We start from the raw sequence: 20,832 nt of genomic DNA, 5'->3' as shown, positions 1-20,832 counted from the left end.
ACAGTGTATAATACAGTGTATGTGAATTTTTTCAGAAATTAAAGTAAGAAATACACCACATCATGACCCAGTAGACACACACACATACACATACACACACATGCACACACACACCTGCAACAAGTTTTCATAATGTGTTTATCTTTACTGTGTGAGTCATACTGATATGTTCTATTCTGTTTTATACTTTTCTTCTATTTCTTTAAAAAGGCTGATAATGAACAACTAAATTGATCTAATGACTCTCTAATGACTTTCAAAAAATCTCCCTATAGTGGCAAGGAATGTGGGTTCTGGAGTCAGAACTTTTGAACTGGTTCTGCCACTTTCTGGTGATATGACATTTTTCCATCATTGTAAAGCCTCATTATCCTATCCAGAAGCTGAAAATGGTGTCAGTAACCACATTATCAGGTTGCTGTGAGGATTGCTTGAAAGAAGGAGTAGAAAGCACTTACCACAGTGTCTGGCCCAAAGAAAGTGCTCAACAATACTTGCTGCTAGCACCCAACCACCACGTGAAGGCTTCTGCAGCCTCTGAAAAGTCTCATGATGTGGTGTTATCATTCCCATTTTTAGATAAGTAAAGTGAGGTTCAGGGGGATTAAATGAACCATCCAAAGTCAAATGGTCAATATCTAGTAGAGCTGGGATGCTCAAGCCAGGTCTGTCTGCTTCCAAAACCCAGGAAAGAGGGAGTGAACGCTTAAAGGAGGCTTCCTAGAAATGGGCGCAAAGTAGCCTTTGAAAGGTAAATGTCTGGTATAGACCCAAATGCTACTTCCTGTGGTTGAAAGAAGTTTGGGTTTAGGATCAGCCACACCTGGGTTCTATCCTTGTCTCCACCACTTGCCGGCTTAGAAATTGTGTGCACTTTTCTTTAGCCTTCCTGACACTCAGCTTTATGCTGTTGACAATACCAACCTTGCAGAGTTCTATGAAGAATAATCAGCTACATGTAATGCAGTTTTTACTGTCTGATAAATAACTGCTTAAAAAATGGAAGCTATTTTTATTAGGTAGAACTTACAGGGTATGTAAGTCAGAACTTCATCTCTTTCATAGGGCTTAATTAAATTTTTAATTTGCAGGCTTTAATAGATGTGATTTGCAGCCATATTGAGAGCACAGGTAAAAATATACTGTACAAATGGATCTGGTAAGTTTTAATATTAATCATCTGGAGCAGTTCCAAATAGAAGGACTATGAGTGGCATTGAACTTGCAGCTATTGCTTGTGCTTATAGTGGTGGAGTTTGTCTAATATAATCTCTTCCAAGTTACTGGCAATATTCTTTGGCTTTCCCAGGTTAATGAAAAGCACATTTACCTCACTGAGGATCCATCAGAACTGTGCATTGGTCTTTTTGACAAGTATTATAGAATATCTAATCACAGGGGGGCCAACTTGGCAGCATTGTTAATTTCCATCTCATCTTAATTACCAAACCTGCTAGAAATGAATCAAATATTGGAAATACAAAGTTGGGTTCTGTTTATACCCCTTCTCATTTCCATCACTGGATTTGACAGAGACAGCTGAATTTCTTCCTCCCTAGGGTGCTACTGAAGGCATGTTTTATGACTTAACTGGACATGTGGCTTCAACTGCTATTCAGTACTGGCTACTCTGAAATCACTCAGTTTAATATTTCCATGGGGGACTGCATGGTGTGTTAGGTGGTTACTTAACCCCTGGACATCAGAGGTGGAGCACAGCTATGATTCTAAAGGGTTCACTTACAGGTGGAGAATGCTGATGGCAGAGCTTATGAAGTTGGGATGCTCTGTTAAGGCTGTTAGCTACCCAACTAACCCTGGACAGACTCTGTCCTGCAAATGAATTATAGAGACTCAGGAAAAATGAATGTTTTAGTCTCTTGAGCAATTAAAATACTCCTTAGAAATACCAGAAGATGCCAACTTTCAGAAAGGCAATTTTACGCAAATATATTTCCTCAAATAGGGATATGGTTCAACATATCAAGGAAGGTCCTGACGAGTTTTAGTTTTCATTGTATTTAGTAATACAGTGAAAAATGCTTTAATAAAACATTAATTATTTAATAAAACATTAATGTATGTCTGGAATACATATATTTAAGTTGCCCTAAATATATGCTCACCACGCTTTTGACTTTTACCTCACTGAACTGTTTATGTCAATGGTCATGATGACATTAGAAATCTTTCTGTACTTTGCCATATATCTTCTGACTTTCAATCAAATGCTCATGGCCATGCACATTTTGGATTAGCTAAAGCAGAAGCTATTCATCTGTTAGACACAGATCCCAGGCAAGGTGATGAAAGATTATGTCTAAACGTTTGAATCCTCATGAACATTATCTGTTCACTAAATAATATCTCCAACATGTATAAACAGTTCTTCTTCTATTTTTCAAATCTTTCAATACAATACAATTGTGGGTGACTAAAAAAAATTATTATGTACTGACATTATTGAATTAGTGTTAGCTTTTTGTAAATACTATATGTATTTTCTCAATCAAGGGACACTGAAAGTGTAACTAATATTGCTCGAAATTTGTGAAACTTCAGGTATTAGAATGAGCTCCTGTGAACTTCCTGAGGTTACAGATATGTTCTTTTTTTTTATTTATAAATTTTTTTTCTTTTTTTATTGTTAAATCATAGCTGTGTACATTAGTGCAATCAAGGGGTACAATGTGCGGGTTTCATATACAATCTGAAATATTCTCATCAAACTGTTTAACGTAGCCTTCATGGCATTTTCTTAATTACTGTATGTAGGTATTTGTATTCTGCATTTAGTAAGTTTCTCCTGTACCCATTCCAAGATGCACCGTATATGTGGCCCGACCCATTACCCTCCCTCCACCAAAACCTCCCACCTCCCTTCCCTCTCCTTGGCCCTTTCCCCATAGTCTTGTGCTATAGTTGTGAAAGCTATAATTTAGCTTCATAGCAGAGCTGAGTACATAGGATACTTTTTCTTCCATTCCTGAGATAATTTGCTAAGAAGAATATGTTCCAGCTCCATCCATGCAAACATGAAAGAGGTAAAGTCTCCATCTTTCTTTAAGGCTGCATAATATTCCATGGTATACATGTACCACAATTTGCTAGTCCATTCATGGGTCGATGGACACTTGGGCTTCTTCCGTGACTAAGCAATAATGAATTGGTCCGCAATAAACATTCTGGTACAGATGTCTTTGTTATATTGTGACTTTTGGTCTTTGGGGTATAAACCTAGTAAAGGAATTATAGGATTGAATGGCAGGTCTATTTTTAGGTCTCTAAGTATTCTCCAAACATCCTTCCAGAAGGAACGTATTAGTGTGCATTCCCACCAGCAGTGTGCCCTTTTCTCCAAATCCACACCAACATCTCTGGTTTTGAGATTTTGTTATGTGGGCTACTCTTACTGGGGTTAGGTGATATCTCAAAGTAGTTTTGACTTGCATTTCTCTGATGATTAAGGATGATGAGCTTTTTTTCATGTGTTTGTAGATTGTGCGTCTGTTTTCTTTAGAGAAGTTTCTCTTCAAGTCCCTTTCCCACCCTGAGATGGGATCACATGTTCTTTTCTTGATAATACGTTTGAGTTCTCTGTGGATTCTGGTTATTAGACCTTTATCGGAGGTATAACCTGCAAATATTTTCTCCCATTCTGAGGGCTGTCTGCTTGTTTTACTTACTATGTTCTTGGCTGTGCAGAAGCTTTTTAGTTTGATCAGGTCCAGTAGTGTATTTTTGACACTGCTTCAATTGCCTGAGGAGTCCTCCTTATAAAATACTCACCTAGGCCGATTCCCTTAAGAGTTTTCCCTGCTACAGATATGTTCTGTATCTTGATTTGGGTATTGGGTACATGAGTCTATACATTGCCAAATGCACTAAATTATATACTTATGATCAGATATGTTGTTACATTATATAAATTTTACTTCAATTAAAAAAAAATAAGGTATCAAGTACTTGGAGGCTTAACAGCCCCAAATATTCAGCAGATTCTCAAGTCCTAGTTAGCTTTCCCTTTCTAGTCGGAATTTGGGATGATAGTGAGGTACAGTCCCCCCACTGCCTTTGTGAATTAAACTACTGAACGTCCCCATCAGTGGGTAAAATTGGCCACCTGGGAATGAAAACCAAGAAATTTCCTATAAATGTGTGTCTGGAAAGTGTTAAAACACCTATAATGTTACCAAAGTTGGTCCAGACATAAATTGTGAAGGCAGAAAGAGAATACGGTTACAACTTAGGAAGTGGAATCTATTTGTGTGTTGGAGAGAAAAAAAGAGTCAATACAATTGATTAGGCTCTAGGAACAGAAAAGGGATAGTCGATCTGAAGCTAAAAAGGCAGTCTGAGGATTATGTAATGCTGTCCAGAGAAGAAATGTGCTGCATCTAGTAAGCTTAAATTCAAGTGTTCTCTTGGGAAGCATTGTGGATCATAAGTCTTCATCTTGGTCCAGATAAAATAAGTTCATACTAGCCAACCTTCTCTGTTGTGACTTCCAATCTCAAGGAAACCTTTTTGCTGATTTGCCTTTTCAGGCCATCTAATTTGGAAAAGTGAATGCCCTGGGTAGAAGATGTTAATAGTTTAGATACCTGAAAAGGTCTATTAAATTATATTCTGTATTATACATCCATCTCTTTGAAATTTGGTTAATGCAAGACAGTTCTTCTGTGTATGATCATTTCTAAAGACCTCAGTTTTAAGTTTAAGGTCTATAAGACTGTGATGACTCCTTGTACTAGTCAAAATTGTTTGGTTTTCACATGACACAAATACAACTCAAACTTGCTCAAGCAAAAACAGGACTTTACTAGATCATTCAATATGGAAGTTCAAGCTGGCACAACCTTATAGGTAAGTAAGATCAAGAATTTGAATAATTTGATTTCAAACATTGTATTCTCCATCACTCTGCTTTACCCTCTATTAGCTACATTTTATTCAGGCTTTTCTTCGTCCTGAAAAAATAGTTGTTCATGGATCTAAATTAGTCTTAAATTCAAAGACATTCCAACAAGGAAAGAGAAAGATCTCTGTTTCCAACAGTCTCCTCAGAATCTCGAACTAATATCTAAGGTGCCTTGATTTGGATCGTGTGGCTAAACTTGAACTAACCCCCAGGCCCTAGAATGTGATGACTGTCTTGAGACTGGGGTAGTAGGACCACACTGCAACTGGAGAGTGGGATCACCCCTCCCTAAGGATAAGAACAAACAGATAACAATGCTACTAATATCAAATGAAGAGAAAAGGAAAGCTAGGCAGGAAGCTGAAACAAAAAACAACCAAGACACCCTACAAAGCCACACTAGTTTCTAAGGCTTTCCTGGCCTGGCAGCCATTAATTCCTAACTCATTGTTACCTTTCCCCTTCATTCCCTCCCCTTTCCCCAACCAACACAGTGAACTAAGCAACTATCAGTGGTCAGGGTTCAAAGCACTCAAGCTAGACCTCCCATTTGATCCTGCAATCCCATTACTGGGCATCTACCCAGAAGGGAAAAAAATCCTTTTATCATAAGGACACTTGTACTAGACTGTTTATTGCAGCTCAATTTACAATCGCCAAAATGTGGAAACAGCCTAAATGCCCACCAACCCAGGTATGGATTAACAAGCTGTGGTATATATATACCATGGAATACTATTCAGCCATTAAAAAAAATGGAGACTTTACATCCTTCGTATTAACCTGGATGGAAGTGGAAGACATTATTCTTAGTAAAGCATCACAAGAATGGAGAAGCATGAATCCTATGTACTCAATCTTGATATGAGGACAATTAATGACAATTAAGGTTATGGGGGGGGAAGCAGAAAGAGGGACGGAGGGAGGGGGGTGGGGCCTTGGTGTGTGTCACACTTTATGGGGGCAAGACATGATTGCAAGAGGGACTTTACCTAACAATTGCAATCAGTGTAACTGGCTTATTGTACCCTCAATGAATCCCCAACAATTAAAAAAAAAAAAAAAGACCAATCTATTCTAAATTTAATTAAGAGAAGTAAATCAAATATATAATATGGAGCTTGTATCAGAAGGACATGATTCCATTAGTCATCCTTAAATAATTATGGATCTGCTGAGAGCAGGAAGATATTATGAAACCAAAAAAACATTTTTGGAGACATGATCTTCTATTTTGGAATTTCTAGTCCTTTGCTCTAGTTCACTAAGACTAAATGTCATTGGAATTTTTTTGTGGATGGGAGGTTTCACAATAAACAAACAAGCAAACAAAGATGGCATTGTGACAATGGATGACTCATTAATTCTTTCCTACTGCAATTATATATGAAGCAGCAACTGTGAACCCAGTACTGGTCCTAAAGGAAGATAGTATTAAAAACCTATTCATGTGGCTGTGAACTAGAGATAGGAGTGACTTTGAAGATTATTTTGTCAATGTCCAACATGATATATTTATGGTTAGATAATCAAGAATGAGCAGGCTGGAATAACTCAACTGATGTTGGTTAAACACTTGCTATGTAAGCTATTAAGTAAGGGCACAGAAATGGGCTATTATTATGGAAATATAAGTTGTCCAACACATGAAATAGGCACCTATATTGATTTCCTGTAACAAATTACCACAGACTCTGTGGCTTAAAACACCACAAATTAATTTCCTTATAGTTGTGGAAGTCAGAAGTCTGATTTTAGCTCAACTAAAGTCAAGATGGCAGCAGGGAGGAATTCCTTCCTGGATGCTTTAGGGAAGAACTCATTTTCCTGCCTTTTCAGCCTTTAGAGGCTACCCACATTCCTTGTTTAGGAAAGTCCGCCTTTTTTGTCAAAGCTAGAAATGAGTAGTCAGCAAATATTTGGTGAAGGAATTTGGAGTCAGACAGACCTAAGTTCAAATCCTAGTTCAAGTACTTGGCCTAGAGTAGGTTACTTACCTCTAAGCCTCTCTAAGCTTCATTTTCTTAATCTGTGAAATGGGTATTAAATTGTCTATGGAATAAAGTTGTTATGAAGTTTGTATAGGATTGAGTATATAATGATTATAACTAACACTTACTGCCAAGCACGTTGAGGTGATTTATATTTATTATTTCTTTTGATTCTCACTGAAACTCTAAGCAGTAGATAGTATCAATCATTCTGCTCAGTTTACAGATAAGGGACTGGGGCATACAGCCACTATGTGTCTTATCCTAAATCATACAGGTATTAAACAGCGGAGCTATAATAACAATTTACCCCACCTTTGGGGTCAATATTCTTAGCCACAATATTATATACTATTCATAGTAAGTTAAGTGCCAATTGTCGTGTCTGTGGTACGTAATCAGTGCTCACTAAATGCAGGGTAAGATTAACAGCAATAAGTCTATCAGCAGGTAATATACAGTGATCAGACAATAGGCCAGAAACTGATATTAGCCAAGTTTGAAACAAAATCCCAAATGTGAAATAACACTCTAATTCTTAGGAGAGTTAGACAGGAATGAAGGTGAACCTCCATCCTTGCAAAACTGTTGTACTGTATAGGTTACAGGCATAAAGACTGTGGTACAGGGGACCAAAATAGGGGCCCAGATCCTGGAGTTGTGTTATGAGTTGGAATTGAACCCAGAAATGAGACAGAAATTGAGCAACTGCATAATGGCTTGTGGTTAGAAATGCACTAGCAGGAAGCAGGCCCTGATTCTGTGTCACCTGCAGAGCTCTGGCAGTCTAGAGTCAGCTGGGGTGATACTGAGCTGAAGATGGGTGTCAGGAGCCCAGAGAAGAGGAGAAAACGAAGGGGAGTGGGACTAGGCAAATAGTCTCAGCCATGTTTTTTGCTGACAGCATCTTCCTGTCTTAGCAATTGTGTGTGTACACATTTGTCACAGTAATCAATCAATTTTCTAGTGTGTATGGCACTATTTTTAGAATGAATTCTTCATAGGCCTCCTTTAGATTCCTCAAACATTTCTACAGCTACCTTGTCAAGATGATTCTACAGAAAAATAAGCTCATTTCATTTAGGCAAACAATTGACAACAATAAAAGAATGAATTTTTAAAGACTTCTCTCAAATCAATCATTACAACAAAAATAAACCTTTAAAAACAGAAACGAGATCTTTTTTGTTTGTTTGTTTGGGTTTTTTTTTTGTTTGTTTGTTTTTGTAGAGACAGAATCTCACTGTACCGCCCTGTGTAGAGTGCCATGACGTCACAGGACTCACAGCAACCTCCAGCTCTTGGGCTTACGCGATTCTCTTGCCTCAGCCTCCCAAGCAGCTGGGACTACAGGCGCCCGCCACAACGCCCGGCTATTTTTTGTTGCAGTTTGGCCGGGGCTGGGCTTGAACCCACCACCCTTGGTATATGGGGCCGGCGCCCTACTCACTGAGCCACAGGCGCTGCCCCAGAAACGAGATCTTAACCAAATAGTTATTTAGTCATCATCTTTAAGATATATAGGATCTTAGGCAGTGCCTATGGCTCAAAGGAGTAGGGGCCAGCCCCATATGCTGGAGGTGGCAGGTTCTTTTTTTTTGCGGTTTTTAGACCCAGCTAAAAACCGCAAAAAAAAAAAAAAAAAAAATATATATATATATATATGCGTGTGTGTGTGTGTGTGTGTGTGTGTGTATAGGATCTTCCTAACCTTTTGTCACATGAAAAAATAAATACAACACTGTCTATAGTGACTAATCAAGGGATAGTCTTAGGAAAAAGAGATGACAAAAAAGAGATTGTTTCCCAATTCCTCCCTCCCTCCCTCCCTTCCTTCCTTACTTCTGTCCTTCCTTCCAAGATAGAATCTCACTCTATGGCCCTGAGTAGAGTGCCATAGCATCATGATAGCTCACAGTAACCTCAAACTCTTAGGTTCAAGTGATCCTCTTGCCTCAGTTTTTCTATTTTCAGTAGAGACAGGGTCTCAAGCAATCCACTCACACTCACCTCTGCCACAGTGCTAGGATTACAGGTGTGAGCCACCTCACCCATCCCCCTTTTGTTGTTTTTAAATGCAGAATTTAGAAAGAAGAGCCTTGCCTGGACTTTGGAAATCAACCCTGGATTCTAGTTCTTCAGGCTATTTCTCCTGGTGTGCTTTGAGGAGAGTGTGGAACTGAGCTGATACAGCCAGGGTGAAGAATAGCTTTCCAAATTGTACTTGCTTCAAACTCACAGCACAATTCAATGTGCTTCCTGTGTATCTCACCAAAATTGAGGCTCTTCAGGTCTTACATAAATTGAACTAGTTGTTAAGGAATGAAAAAATACAAATTCTGATTTATGATCCATTTTGACAAAAATATGTTAAATTTGAAGGACCTGTTATTTCCTTTGCATGTGAGAATTTGACTATATTAAAATTTTCAAAATTCCTGGCATTTTGGCAAGATGGTAAAGTTTTTGTATTCATAGGCTAAATATAGAGAACATGTCCACCATATGGCAAATTAAAATGAAGCAAAAATCATGCCAGCTTGAAACTTATGATCCATGAATTTATAAAAGATTTCTGCAGAAACAGGAGACTCCGAAAATAATAATAACAATAAAGTACTAAAAATAAAAGTAGAGGTGGATGTTAATAGTATTTTTCTCATTCCTTTTCATGTGATTGCTTTTTTGAGGCATGTCAAATTAGCCATTAATTTTCTACTTCCAGGTGGCAACCCACAGCAGTCTGGCTCAGGTACTCAAACCAATAGTAATAATGATAATAAGTATAGTAATAATAACAGATATTTCTTACCATATGGCAGGCACTGTGCAAGCAGTGATCTCATTTAATTCTTACTATTCATTCCTGGCACCAACACACACCATTTTACAGATGGGGAAACGGAGGCCCAGAGCCAACAGCACCAGGCTAGTGAGTGACAGCCCTGAAATTGGAGCCCAGTTTATTGGGCCACAAAGCCCACACTCCTTCCACTGTGCTATATGGCTCCCACACTGGAAATGTGTCCTGTGCTGGAGGGAAGGGCAGAGCAGAATTTAGGAGTTATATAGGAGCATGAACTAAAGTCCTTTACACATTAAAGATTCATAATTTCACAAAAGCACTAAAATTTTTTTGCATTCTTTTTGAAAAACAACTCATGAATTCCAAGCAAGCACCCAAAGAACTAAAGAGCAGTGGAAAACTGTTTTGAAAACGCCTGTCTACATGATCTTTAAACAAGGACGCTTCCAGTGTTAAGCTTGCATCTGTCCTTTGCTGATCTTTAATTATCAATACAGGGTAATCCCTATTTTTAGAAGGGCAGATATGTTACTGCCCTTGTTAGTTTCCTTTCTGGTGCTCGCCCTTCTCTTGGAGATTTGTCAGAGAATGATGGTCACAATGTAAACCAAGGGGAAATTTTAGGTGGGTGAGGCAGGAAGAGGAGACATGAACACTGGATTTAGATATTGGCCCAAGAGTGGAAAAGGGTTAGACAATTGCTAGACAAAGCAGTTGACCATTTCCAACCTATTCAGTCTCCATTTGAAAGGATAATTCTCATGTGAGGGACTAGCTGGACCTACCCATAGAATGGGGCTGGAGCCAGGACTGGAAATAAAGCTGAATGTCTGACGGAGACTTCACTGGCTGTGTCTGACAGAGTGACCAAACCAAGCAGAGATTTAGTGCCAGCCAGTCCCTGAAGAGGAAATCTGCTCTTTCTGGGCCTTGGTCCTGAGGGTTTTACTTAATGTCTGAGATCTTTATTTGAAAGATTAAGTCCTGAGAATTTCTTCTTGAGTATATCTTCCTACTTAACTCCCCAAGTCCTAGCTCCCTGAAGCAACTCTGATAGAAGTTCAGATATTTTGAGATATTTCTTGCTTTGAAGTGCAGATTAGTCATTGTAGCTGCAAGAAAACAATGTGCATACCTAAGTATGCACGTATATATTAATATTTACATGTCTGTATGTGTCTATGCATATAGATGTAAGTTTTCTCTCCACACACATAATCTCTCTCTCCCATGTTCATACACAAACATTGTTTTTTCTTCATGCCCATGCGTACCAAAGGCAACAGGGAAGGAGAAACCTAGAGGTAGTATGAAGTCAAGGCTTCCTAGCCTCTTCTGTCATTAATTATGTGCACCTTTCAGTGAGTCTCTCTTAGTGTAGGATGCTGTTGTATGATTAGAAAGATTGGGTGTGAAAATATTGTTAACTCAAACTGGATAACACTATTCTTCTACGGAGAATTTACTGTGAGCACCAAAGATCTGGGAAATAGAAGGACTGCATCCCTAACCCAAGACAACTTTGGTCTTTTCTAGGGGCTCATGATTGGACCAATTTTTCTGCTTGTCTAATAATAAAATCCAAGAGGCATTTTTAAGCTTGTAAAATATAATTCAATAGGAAACATCATTATACAGAGTTGATTTTTTTGTGTGTACTTTTCGTATCTTTTTTCAATGTGTGTGTGTGTGCATATAGAAGTATATGTGTGGGTGTGTGTGACTATTCATCCTCTTGACTTGGTGGGGACACATCAGTGACCTGTGACTTTTCCCTCGCCATTCTTGTAGGCTTTCATACACAATTAACAAATGCTATTGTTCCAGTGATTTCAAATAGATGAGAGGAAAGGGTAGAAATATTCTCAGAGAACACACAGTATTTTGCTTTAAAAATTCCTGTTCTCTGTTTAGCTTTTAGCTAAATTGTCTCCCCCTTTCCCTGAATATTTACCACATGTAGGCAGTTCTGCTTCTCTTTTTAGCTTATAAATGCCATAATCAGCAAAGAAAAAAAACACCTTTTATCTTACTGAACAGCTACTTTGTGTTATTCTCCAGGTGAGGTAAAATTATGATGTTACCAAATATCCTATATATAAATGTATGAGGTCTGACAATTAAGTTTGAGAACACATCTTAGGAAAAAGTGCTACCTACCTCATTGCTGAGTATCACTACCGTCACCTTTGAAGTACTCCCCTTGGGAAGGCATGTACTGATACCAGTGCCTAGTCCTCCCTTCAAAGCAATCTTGGAATTCTTCTTCTGGAATGGCCATCAAAGCTGTCATTTCATTATCCTTGATATCCTGAATATCATCAAAATGTCTTCTTTTCAGTATTTCCTTTATCTTTGGGTAAGGAAAAAAGTCATTGGGAAACAGATCAGGTGAGGGAGGGAGTTCTAATACAATTATTCATTTATTGGCTAAAAACTTCCTCATAGACAATACCCTGTGGGCTGGTATGTTGTCATGATGCAAGAGCTATGAAATGTTGGCCAAGATTTTTAGTTAAGATTTTCCTAACTGTTCCTCTGTCTATGTTTATATGGTCTATGTCTCTCACAGTCAGCCGATAATTTTGACACATAAGTTGGAGAATTTTTGTAATGTTTTCATCGGTTTTGCTCATTATTGGCTGCCTGGCCTCTCTTCATCAGTGACACTTTCTCTCCCCTCAGAAAAACATTTAATCATTTGTACACTAACATTTTCTTCATGGGATTATTTCCATGAAGATGGAAATGTTCCAGATTTCACTTCCTTTCTTGCCAAGTTTAACAAGAAGTTTATGAATGTTTATTTGTTGCTCTAATTTAAGCTCCAACATTCTCACAATGGCACACAAAAATATGCAACAATAATGAATGAATGCCAGTGAGCAGGACACTGCCACACATCGACATGAACATACCCGTGAGACACTGATACACTAAGGTTATGAGACATTGCTGAGTTGTTTGTACAGTGCTGCCAACATAAGCACATGGTGGCAAGTCTGCAAATTTAATTGTCAGATTTTGTATACACATTCATTATTTTCTGAAAACTATATTCATATTCCATTTTTTCTGTTTTTTTTTCACTAATGTATTCTGTTCATTCTCTCATATCATTAAATATGCTTCAGAAAAACAGGATTTTTTTTTTTCATTTTTTACTTTCAACTGTATTCTTTTTTTTTTTTACTGTAACTTTGTTTTTTTTAATTTTAAATCATAGCTGTGTACATTAGTGCAATCGCCTGTACCCATTCTAAGATGCACCATAGATGTGGCCCCACCGATTACCCTCCCTCCACCAAAACCTCCCCCCTCCCTTCCCCTTCCTTGGCCCTTTCCCCATAGTCTTGTGCTATAGTTGGGTCATAGTCTTCATGTGAAAGCTAGAATTTAGCTTCATAGTAGGGCTGAGTACATTGGATACTTTTTCTTCCATTCCTGAGATACTTTGCTAAGAAGAATATGTTCCAGCTCCATCCATGTAAACATGAGAGAGGTAAAGTCTCCAGAAAAACAGGATTTTAAGTGGCCTCCCAATAAGAGTATGAACTTTTGATGTCAGAAAAGCAGTGTAGACATAACATCTCTGAGAAATGTAAGGTGACCTCATCTCAGGAGAGCTTTGTCACCTATGGGTATGTGAGGAAGCCACACTTTCCCTGAAGATGCCAGAAGAGCAGGAAACTGACATGGGGCCCTATTTTTATGCTTTCCATTTATTATCCTACTTAATTGTCCAAAAACTTGTGAACTATGACATGTAATTTTACATAAGAGGAAACTGAAACCTAGAGAAATAAGATAAATTATGTGGAGTAGATCTTGGTAGTGGGAACAGAATTGCTCAGGCTAAGCCCTAGTTCTCCAACTTTGCCTACACTGTGCCCCTTTAAGAAGAAAATGGAGTCTTAAAATCAAGTCAGATAATGCCTCATGTAACTACATGAAGAAAACTTCTCAAAAAAATCTGAATAACAATAGAACATTTGGTTACTCAGAATCAGAGACACGAATGCAATGTATATATGCTTCATGTTTGGTTCCTCAAAGTCTAGAAGGAAATCTTGAAGCCAAGTAGAGCAGCCTCTCTCTCTTTTGTGGGGTTCAGGATCAGGGTTAGGGAGAACTGATCAAGAGCAGAGCAGGTGCTGAGATAATGGTCGCTTAGTTTGGGAGATGTGGAGCCTGCTCATCTCTACCTGAACCAAATACTGTCAGGGACTGAGAATCTTTTATTTTACTATTTATTTTTATTTTTATGATCATTTTAAAAGGATTATAGACTTTCAGAACTGGTATAAATATGGCTTTTTCTTTTTATTTCAGAATATTGTAGGGGCACAAATGTTTGAATCTTTGTAAATCCTGCACCACTTCTAACAATTGGAATTGCTGGTCTACACAGTATTCCAACAATGTAGTAGGGCTCAATAGGGCAAGAGAAACCTAGGAGTCCTTTAACCTATGTCAGCTAAATGTCATGGCAATATTCAATAAACTTGGCCATGAAGTTCTGCATGCTATTAAATCATGATTTCTTAAAACATTTTATTGGCTCCATTTGTAGTTTTCTTCTTTTTTTTTCTGTTGACCTATGATTTCTAGCTGGCTTGACTTTCTGCTACCAGCAAGGAGCAGGACAAGTATTTAAGTAAGTAAACTACCAAGAAGGCCAGAGACACAGCCAATAGGGAATCCACTCCCTTCTCCATTCCAGGGTTTCTGTCATTCAGTAATCGTGGCAGATGGGATAAGCTATGACAGATACCAATATACATTACTTATGACTCTTGTTAAGCTTATAGGCAAGATGATACCCAAGAATGTCTTAAATGAGTCAATCAGAAAATCGTCTTTGCAAAGTGTTCTCGGTCATGGGGTCTAAACTCCCTCCAAACCTACTGAAGCTCTTCAAGGCCTCTATATATTCTTTCTCCTTTAGCAAGCTTGTGTTCTCAGTATAGGCAGTAGAGGCATGTTCTTCTTGCTGACTAGCTTATTTTTGTCTAATTATACCACTTTTATATATTTCGTTCTGCCAAAAATATCCCCTAAAATATTCTAAGCATGATAACCACATGAATTATGCCTTTTATGTACAGAGTCTAATAGAAGGTATATTTCTCATTCATATTGCTTAGAATAGGAATCACTCTCTATAAGGCTATAACAAGTAGCACCCTTTCCCTCTGCATTTATCCTTCCTAAACTAGGGGATAGGTCACTATGAGCCAGGGAGGTCAGAGCACACCAGGGGGTGCAGTGTAAGGTCTGGGATCCTTCAAATGAGTAGCACTGGGACAGGTCCTGAGGTGAGCCTTCAGGAGTAAGGGGGGGTATCTGTGACAGGGATTTCCTTCCTATCTTCCATCGTTAGCAATGTCCAGCTGCCTTGCTCCACTACCCCCCTTCTCACCCCCTTACTGTATATTTCCTTCAGTGGCTTCTGCTGGCTATGATGATAGTCTTGGTAACTGGCCAGGGTCAAGAGAAGTGCACAAGTATATGGTCCCTCTTCACCCCTTTCTGAGTTCTCACATAACTTCCTAATCTCTCAGGATGAGCAGAACATCCTGTCAAAAGCAAGGGGTATCAGAGAAAGGAGGTAAAAAAGGGTTACAGGGAAGACTCTGGTTCTCTTGATGCTGGCCACTGATTTCTGACCCCTGGAATGGACTCAGCCTATTCTGCTCAGAAGCACTCACGTCTCTATGGCCCAGACAGCAATTATCATAAGCTGCAGACATACAGGTCAAGGAAGAAGTTACAAAATTAGCTCCATGTAAGGAAAAAGTATGAAAAAAATAGCAGAGGGCTTCCTTTACTCCAAAGCACCATTTTGTTTCTAATAAGAGGTTAGTTACTCAAATTCTGCACCTGGATATATACCTAGAAGAATTGAAAATGGGGAATCACACAGATACTAGTATGTCAGTGTTCATTACAGTGTTATTTATAATAGCCAAATGGCAGAAGCAACTCAAGTGTCCATCGACAGATGAGTGTATAAATGAAACGTGGTCTATCTATGTATGTATAATGAATATTATTCAACCACATAAAGAAATGAAGTTCTGATTTAGGCTACATGAATGAATCTTAAAAACATTATGCTAAGGCAAATAATCCAAATACAAAGGGCAAATATTGTGTGGTTTCACTTGTGTGAAATATCTAGAATAGGCAAATTTGTGGGCATAGAAAGTAGATTAGAGATTACTGGGGGCTTCAGGGAGAGGGAAGTGGGGAATTATGCCTTAATTATTATAGAGTTTCTATTTGGGGTAATGAAAAGTTTTGGAAATAGAGGTGACATTTTCACAGCATCATGAATGTAATTAATGCCACTGAATCATAGACTTAAAAATTGTTAAAAAGGCAACTTTATGCTATCTATATTTTACTGCAGTTTTTTTTTTTTCACCATTTTTTTTTTTTAAAGGCCAACCACTCAGTGGGTAGGCATGTGTTTTTTTTTCCTTGTTATTCAAAAACAGTCTTTTTAGATTTTGTGAAGTTGTTAGAATTTCTTCAATACCATCAGATCTGCACCTACTTTCTTTCCCTTTCTACATTTTCCCATTGTTTTGTCCTCTGGCCAACTATTAGTAAAAATAACTACTTAACATTTATTGAGTCCTAGTCACTATACCGTTCTATGTGAATTGATGAATTTAATTCTCCCAATCACAATGGGGAAAGTACTATTATTATTATCCCTATTTTACAGAAAAAGCAGTATATACGCTTCCCCAGTGTCTCAGTCTCAGGAAGTCAGGGTACAAACTCACTTTCTGCACAATTACTTTATAGGTGTGGTCCCCAACTCCCAGGCTACAGATTAGTACCTGTCCATGGCCTATTAGGAACTTGGCCACAGAGTGAGGTGAGTGGTGGGCAAGCAAAAGAAGCGTCATCTGTATTTATAGCTGTTCCCCATTGCTCCCCACCAACTGAGCTCTATCTCCTGTCACTTCAGAGGCAAAATCAGGTTCTCATAGGTGCATGAAGTCTATTGTAAACGGCTCATCTGAGGGATCTAGGTTGCACGCTCCTTATGAGAATCTAAGGCATGATGATCTGAGGTAGAGATATAAAGCACTTGAATTATCCTAAAATCATCCCCTCTCCCTCCCCAGTCTATGGAAAAATTGTCTTCAATGAAAACAGGCCCCAGTACCAAAAAGGTGGGGACCATTATTCTATAGCATTCTTGGAACGCTGCAATACACATTCTTAGGAAACATGTGAAAAACAAGACTCACTGTCTATCCTATACGGATTGAATCACACTCTCTGGAGGTGCAGCCCAAGAGACTACATTTAAAAAAATATACCCAAAAGACCCAATTCAAAACTTATTACAAAGCCATAGCAATCAAGACAGTATGCTACTGTCATAAGATTATACATGTAAATTAATAGATTAGAAATGAAAGCATAGAAATAAACTTTCACATTAGCGTTCAACTGATTTTTGATAAGGGTGCCAAAACAAAGGGGGGAAATAATAACCTTTTCAACAAGTGGTACTGGGACAATTGAATATCCACATGCAAAAGAATGAAATGGAACCTCTATCTCATGCTATATTCAAAAGTTAACTGAAAATGGATCAAAACCTTAACATAAGAACACACATGGCAGCCAGAATTTGCTTCTGTGAAAGGAGGGATTTCTCAGAGAAGAATTGCTCTGAATTGGGTAGATCCACCCAAAAATATCTACTATAGGATTAATCAAAAGGATTGCATACAGGCCTGGTTGATCTTTCCTGGAGACATCAATTACAGGGAAAACCGTGAGACCATCACCAGTTTCTCTCTTCTTTGTTCCTGTTTCTTCTGTTAACCTGCAGAGGAAAAGTCACATTAATGTCTGTGTTGATTTTTCCACATAACAAAAACAAGAATAAAAGAAATTGCTTGTGAAATGCCTTGACATCCTCAGGTCAAAAGTTCTAAACAAATACAAAGGATTTTTCCCCCTAAGGAAAACTAGCACTTTCTGGTTGTTTTTGCTTTTGCCTGGGTGGCATTGATTTCCCAAAGTGTACTAGCTACTTTATGGCTTTCATTAATCAAACTGCCACATGTGATAGACTGCTGGTTCCTCATCTGATTTTGATTAATTCTATTCTCACATTCATCTCTCTGGCACCGTTTGCAGTGGATGATTTGTTAGGGGCAGAACAGGATGGGGAATGACAAGGGATTTGGGATAGTGGAGTCATCCCTTGAATCTGATTGAGTCTGTCTGTTAACAGAAATATTTCCTCCTCTCATTCCTTCTAGCTCTAAGAATAGCAGTACCAGCTGTACTTCTCGGAGCTGTATCTAAATTAATAAAATAAAGTGGGATTATTGACATTTTCTTGCTTCAACTAACAAATGTACATCTTTGAATTTTTACCAACTGAAATGCTCTTATAATGGAACATTCACAGAAATGGGCTTACGTAAAAATGATCATGCATACTTTACTCTCCATGCTAACTATGCATTTGTGTTCTTCTTATTTATGTTGTCCTTTTATCTGTTTTGCATTTCAGAAATTAGTATTAAACAGTGACAGTTCCAGGAAGGCTAAGTAGCTTAGTAGTCAGGGAAGGGGCTTGTGGTCAGACTTTTGTCCTGTTTTCAGCTGTGTTACCCAAGGCTTAGGTGACCTCAGGGAAATAGTTAGCATTTAACCTTTCTGACCATCCTTTTTTTTTTTTAACCTTGCAGTTTTGCTGTTTTGAGGTTTAAATGATGCATGCAGCAGGTTCTCGAATAATGTAGTTTTGTTTCACATCATTTCCTTATAACACTGATGAGAAAAAAAAAAAAAAACCTGCTTCCTGACCAGGGCCATGGTTGGGTAGAGCCTACAAATTCTCCCAAGTCCATGTGGGTTTTCTCCAGGTGCTCTGTCTCCTCATACATTCAAAAGTTATGCCTGTTAGGTTCATTTGTGTGTCTAAATGGTCACAATCTTAGTGAGTGTGGTGCCCTGCCATGGAATGCACCCTGAGTGCACCCTGCCTTGGAATGGGGGCCTGCCCGGAGCTGCGACCCACTGGTGCCAAGAGGTTCAGGGATGGATCCTCTACCCCAGAGCCTGAACTAGAACAGGCAGGGTAGAAAACGAATACAAATAAATGTCAAAAATTTATAAAGCCTATGATAATTATATCAATGCACAAAAATAAATCATGTGAAATGAACGCACTCAGAAGTCCATCAGATTTGTTACTGCTTGTTTTTGAACTTGGAGGTGCTCCTTACAATTTTCACTTTGCAGAACATTCATGTCTTGATTTAACCCACCACCACCACGACCACTGTCGCTCACTGATTCACCAAAATTAGGGTTAATAATTATTTTCTTGTTTTTATTAATACATTCCCTTGGCTCACAGTTTAGTTGAGCATTCAGAGCACAAGACCACAAGGCTTAAAATGACAAAGTGGGGGTGAACTAAGCTTTCCTTCTTGAGATAATTTCTAGAGCCTAAAAAGGTTAAGGATACAGTGGCCTAACAGTAAGCTTGAAATAGCCAAAGAAGCAACAGCTGGGAGCCCTTGGCAGCTGGAAGGACTAGCTCACAAACACAGCAGGATCCAGGCGAGGCAAGCTCCTGTGGTGAGGGTGTGGGCAGAGGGAAGTAAGTGGGGGTGTGTGGGCGTTTCCGTGCCACTGATTTTACCTTCTTGTGATGCAGTCTGGCAAATAACCAGCACCTAGCAAATATTTGTGGAATGAATTCCTATTAATTAAGCAATTTATATGCATCATATTTGCGTATTGTCCTATTTTTATTTATTTTGCTTCAAGGGATTATTATTGAAGTTAAGAAATTCAAAGTAGTCTGTGTGGCAGGAGCAGAGATTTTGCCATTGGAGAGAGACTCAGGCAAGTAACTTCACGTGTCCATGCTTTTTTCATTTCATCTATAAAACAGGATTATCGGGCAGTCTAATTGGGCAATACATGTAAAGCAAAAGAATGTATACTTAACCCTAAACATACAGTTTCTACACAGCAATAATCAGCCAGAAATTGCTAGCGAAGAAGTCTTGTGTACAATTACATTCCCTTATTCTCCTAGTTAAAACACAAAAGGGGACATTCAAAATTTATATAAAATTAATCAAGAAAGAAGTCTACATTGAAAGGAGCAATTTGATTCATTTCTGTTATAAATTATGATTATTTAATTTAAAAGATTGTGTCTCAGACTTATATTGTCCAGGTTTTTAGCTCAATTCTGGGTCCATTTAGGTAAGTTCTCAGTAAATATAAATTCATGTACTGACTTGGGTGTTCCTCATAACTTGGGATAATAATAATGCAGCTGAAAAGCCAGTGGACTAGGAGTCAAGAGACTTGGGTTAAGGTCCACTTATGGCACTAGTTAGCCAGGGAAGGGCCTCAGCATACTCTTTCTCAACATCAGGAGTTTCTCCAACATTCTTTCCAGTTCTAGTGTTCTGTGTTTTTACAAAGGATCTAAGGATCTAGAATAAGGTTCATTATGGGGACAATAGTGGCATAGATATGACACATAGGGGCACCCCAGTAGGAAAATTCAGTTTCATGGGCACTAACATCAGAGAAATAACAGCAGCAAGAATAGCAATCTGGGTGTTTAACAAGTCTCATGAGCTATGCTAAGTGCTTTTTGAACATTATTTCATTAAATAATCCTGTGAAAATAAGAATATTCCAAATTGTGGCTAAAGAAACTAGAGTTTAGTCAAAGTTTTTCCGTATTTAGTTAAACTAGCATTTCAGTTACCACTGGCCTCAGATACTAGTCTGGAATCTGGTTTGTCTTTCTTAGTAACAAAGAGAGCTGGAATTCAATGTTGGGGTTATGCCCACAGAGTTAGTTTGTTTATCATGGTTTTATCATAGTTTTATTGAATTATAAGATCCTTAGGGAATTTGATATTATGTGAATGGCAGCAGAAGTCACAGACACTTTGAAGTGCATTTTTGGTTGAAAACCTCTCTCAGATAAAGGATCAAATTTTGCCCATAATCTTCAATGCCAGGCTCAGAGGACCTAAGAACATCTCTCTCCAGAAAGTGCTTGAAAGGTCTAGCAATATAATAAAAAT

This window comes from Nycticebus coucang, chromosome 3 (assembly GCF_027406575.1).
Source record: "Nycticebus coucang isolate mNycCou1 chromosome 3, mNycCou1.pri, whole genome shotgun sequence".
Lineage (NCBI taxonomy): Eukaryota > Metazoa > Chordata > Mammalia > Primates > Lorisidae > Nycticebus > Nycticebus coucang.
Note: the sequence above shows the minus strand (reverse complement) of the source record.